General features: G+C 35.7%; 1 pseudogene; it reads right to left on the minus strand.

Annotated features, from left to right (window-relative positions):
* Positions 1–1,251: 1,251 nt before the first annotated feature.
* LOC114023881 lies at positions 1,252–1,800 on the minus strand (annotated as a pseudogene).
* Positions 1,801–4,625: the final 2,825 nt, after the last annotated feature.

Below are 4,625 nucleotides of genomic sequence, written 5' to 3' on the forward strand. Positions count from 1 at the left end.
ATCTTCCCAATGCAATTATGGAAATTAAAAATATGAATTAGTAAAGCAAACTGAGGATAATTCCATTTTAATTTATCAAAGACTGTGTGTATTTAAAGGAGGGGGTTATCTAGCACTATAAGGCAAGTTAATTTAATTCATAGGCATTGGACAAGTGCATCAAATTGTCCATTCTGAATGATTCATTATCAAAGTTGCATTAACTCTGATCCATTCCCATTCAAAATCCACCAACCTTTTCAAATCTTGTATTAGGATTTTTTTTTCATACTAAATATTCTTTTTTTTCCCCTTTATTGCTAGCAGTGTCATAAAAAAGGATCCCTGAGGCTAACTGCTTATTGCAGAAACACAGCTGTACTTCATTCAAGAACAGGTATCAATAGTTGGGAGTTATACACAGCTGAAGTTCATTCAGAAGATCAAGGAATTAGCCTCAAATGGTCGCTGTGATGATATAATCAATCCATGAATATACTTCTTACATTTCCTTGGATACTCATGTTCTTATATTTGCCCCTAAATTTAGAGGACATTTTTGCATCGTCCCATTGAACCCAGTGCTGCTACGTTGCTAAATTGTATTTGATGAAAAAGAATTGCATAGTGGAAAGAGCTCTGTGTTAATGGAGGGATTAGATTCAAATCATGGTTCTGCCAGTTATTACCTATGTGATGTTGAACAGCTTATTTTTTTGTTTTCGGGACTCAAGTTTCCTCATCTACAAAACAGTGGAATTCGCCGAGATCATCTTTCAGGTCTCTGCAAGCTCTAAAATATATATTCAAATAGGTTTTTTTTGCTCCTGCCTTCTATATGCTCATTTCCTTGTGATAAATGGCTCATTTCCCTCAAATTACACATCACTTGCTTGTGGTTACTCACTATTACAACAATGTTTGGGGGAGAGTCATACTACTCATACCAGATGATTCAGCTGGCATTGTAGCCTACTCCATGCAAGGCTCTTAGCCTTATCTCTTGACTAATCTTAACCTACCCCCAAATCCACTCCTATCATGGAGCCACTAAAATGACCAGAATTCCAGTAGACTTTTTTTTGTCAATGGGTTTATACACACACACACACACACACACACACACACACAAAATCTTTATTAGTATTTATTGTACTTATCTGAAAAATCTTAAAATATTATTTTAAAGGGGCTAATGGAGTAGAAAGAGCATTAGATTAATAATGAGTTGATCTATGTTCTGCTCTCAACTCTGGTACCAATTATCTTTCTGTCCTTGGGAAAGTCACTTACATTCTCTTGGCTACCATTTTTTTTGACCATTATGACACTTTTATTGACAAAAATAATCCAGCAGACAATATTCACAGACAGCGACCGTGGTGACCACCCTTTCTGTGAGTACTGTCAGAGCGGATTGGAGTGACATCCTCAATCTGCCTGATCTTCATTCCAGAATGTTCCAGGGCTCTCAGGGTGGACTGTGTGCCAGGACCAGGGGTCTTAGTCCTATTTCCCCCTGTGGCCCGAAGTTTGATGTGAAGGGCAGTGGTGCCTAGTTCTTTACATCTGTGAGCAACATCCTGACCGGCCAACATAGCAGCATAGGGAGAAGATTCATCTCTGTCAGCCTTGACCTTCATCCCACCAGTTACTTGGCAGATGGTTTCTTTTCCAGAGAAATCAATCACGTGGAAAAAAGGTGTCATTGAAGGAAGCAAAGATATGGCAGACACCAAAAATATTCTCTCCCTCTGCAACTTGAGGTCCAAAGCTGATGACTTGCTCTTCCATCTTTTCCTTCCCCTTGTGACGTGTCATTTCTGCTCCTCCGTTTGGGCCACCAACACTGGAAAAGCTTGGCTACCATTTTTGAACCTGTAAAAGTAGGACATTCAACTAGTCTAGGTAATCTATAAGATTTTCTTCTAGCTGTCATACTTTATGTTCTGTATTTCAAGGTCCCTTTCCAGCTCTGAAACCTTATGTGTCTAATATTCCTAGTGAAACAACCATTTCTTAAGCTAGAAAGCATCCTAAGTTTCCATTCTGATGAAAAAATTTCAGACAGCCTAATTACTGCTCTAAATGCAGGAACTATATTTGTCATTCTATATAACATAAATGTCCTTCTACAGTAAAAGAATTGTTAATATTTATGTTAATTGGAATTATTCATACTCAGTAGGAAAGACAACACTTTCAGAACCTGGGGATGAAGGGAGAAGCTGAATTAAGTCTAAGGATTTAGCAGCAAGAAAAGGAGGGAGGAAAAAGTAGATTTGAAAAAGAGTGTATTCTTAAATAAGATGAAAGGGAAGCATGATCAAGATAGATAGAACTATGATTTCTAACATGATTGGACAAATCAGAAATAATTCTGATGTCATTTGAGGTATTAATTCAACATTTAGAAGCTTGTTTATATCCCCCTTAATCCACAAATTCATATTAATGGATATGATTAGGATACTTGCACTATTTCTTGATTTTTAGCAATGAGAAAATATTGATGAAGTCTTACCTCTTTGGCCATTTTCCCACTCTTAATCCACTATTTTTTTTTAACCAATGTCCTAAACATTTTGCTATAAAAAGTCATTACTTCTTTTAAGATACACTTAAGATATCATACACTTTAAAAATTACTTTTCTTTGTATTTCTCTGACCCCTGGTTGTCTTCTTTTCTCTATCTCCCAGGCCTGATGAGACTACATAGGATACTATGAGGCCCAGGAGGTAATTTATATGTTTCACAGATCTGTAGCAAAGTTTAGTTTGGGAAATGCTTAGATTGAGAAATTGCTAACTTCCCTCCCCACATTAACATTCTATGAGTCATCCTATGACAGTTATTGGAGTCAATCTTATAATAAAGCCTCTCATTTTGACAACATTTAATAATATAAAAACATGAACATCACAATCAAAAGATTAGGGTTTATTATACAGATTTGCCACTTACTATATATGCAATTTTGGGCAAAGTTGAGTCACTGTTTTTTTTTCTTATTTGTGAAATGGAAATCATAAGTTCAATACTTAGGTAAACAAGATATTTTGATGATCAAGTCAGACATTGATTGCAAAGCAGTTTATAACTATAAAGTATTATATAAATATAATTTTTATGTTAGCATTGCATAAGTTGATCTTCTTATCAACGAAAGATGGTAGAAATCTAATAAACTGCTTCATAGGGAGTGAAGTTTTCTATCTTTACAAGTGTTATAGCTCTATATCAATGGATTGGCATGATATTTATGATGTACAGATTATAAACGAACGTGTCGCCACTCAGAAACCTTCCATGGCTCCATATTGCCTACAGAATAAGGTTGAATCACTAATTTCTATTAGTCCATGCCATCCATAGTATAGCTCCAATGCATTTTTTTTCCTCATCATGTTTTCCACCATATCCCTCTTCAAGTTGGACTGATTTAATTGGAGGTCACAGGAACACACTATGTATATCCCCTTTGTCTATGTCATTCTTCCCTAACTGTGCTATCTCCTCCTAATTTATCTTGGCCATGTCCTATCCATTCATTAATGCCTAGTTCAAGTTTCTCCTCTTCTATTCAACAATTTCTGACCACTCCAGCTATCAGTGATCTCTCCTACATATAACATTTTATAGAATTCAATGTTTATACCCTTAATTTGTTATTGAGCATTCTCTAGCTTTGATGATGATGAATAGGAAAGAGTATTAGTAAACAATAATAGCTACTATCACAGTGCTTGTTTACAAAGTGCTTCAAATGAATGATCTCATTTGAACAACACAATAATCCCTTCAGGTAAAAAGTACATGTATTGAAATCCCCATCTTAAGATGAGGAAAATGATGCTCTATGAGATGAAGTGATTCATTCTGAGTCAGCCAGCATTCAGGGACCAAAGCCAGGATTTGAACATAGAATTTCATGGCTAAATCCAGAATTCTTTCCACAATAACACATTTCCTCATATTAATGGTTCATATAGAGGTCCTATTGTACTAGCTGCAAGCACTTCTGTTGCAATCTCAAATCTAATCTCAAATCTCAAATCCTTCAGTAACTAGCTATAGAACTTTAAACCAGTTCTCTTATCTGAGCTTCAGAATCTTCCTCTGCAAAATAAGGACTTTGAATGAAGTTATCTTTACACTCTAACATGTCATACTTTGTAAACAGCTTACACACATGTATGCTCATAGAAGCACAAACTCTACCAACTTTACTTTGTAGATTTAAGAGATAACACTCATATTATGGTCTATTACAAGTTGGAGATCATCCAGAGGAAGGTGGTGAGAGAATTGGAAAGTAGGGTATGTGAACATCATTTGAAGGAACTGAAACTTTTTAGCTAGAAATAAAGAAGATTTATGAGTGGAAAGTGATGTGCATGATAAATAACTATCTTCAAGTAGGTAAAAGGCCATTAAGTAAAAGGAGGATTAGATTTTTTTTTTTTTTGGCACAGAGGGCAATACAAGTTGCAATGGATATAAGTTGTAGAAAGGTCAGTCAGACAGTTAACAAGTATTTATTAAGTGCCTGCTACATTCCAAGCAATATGCTAAGTATTGATAATAGGAGGAAAGAAAGGAAGGAAGGAAGGAAGGAAGGAAGGAAGGAAGGAAGGAAGGAAG

The sequence above is a fragment of the Vombatus ursinus genome, unplaced genomic scaffold (assembly GCF_900497805.2).
Source record: "Vombatus ursinus unplaced genomic scaffold, bare-nosed wombat genome assembly UNPS02014818.1, whole genome shotgun sequence".
Taxonomy (NCBI): Eukaryota; Metazoa; Chordata; class Mammalia; order Diprotodontia; family Vombatidae; genus Vombatus; species Vombatus ursinus.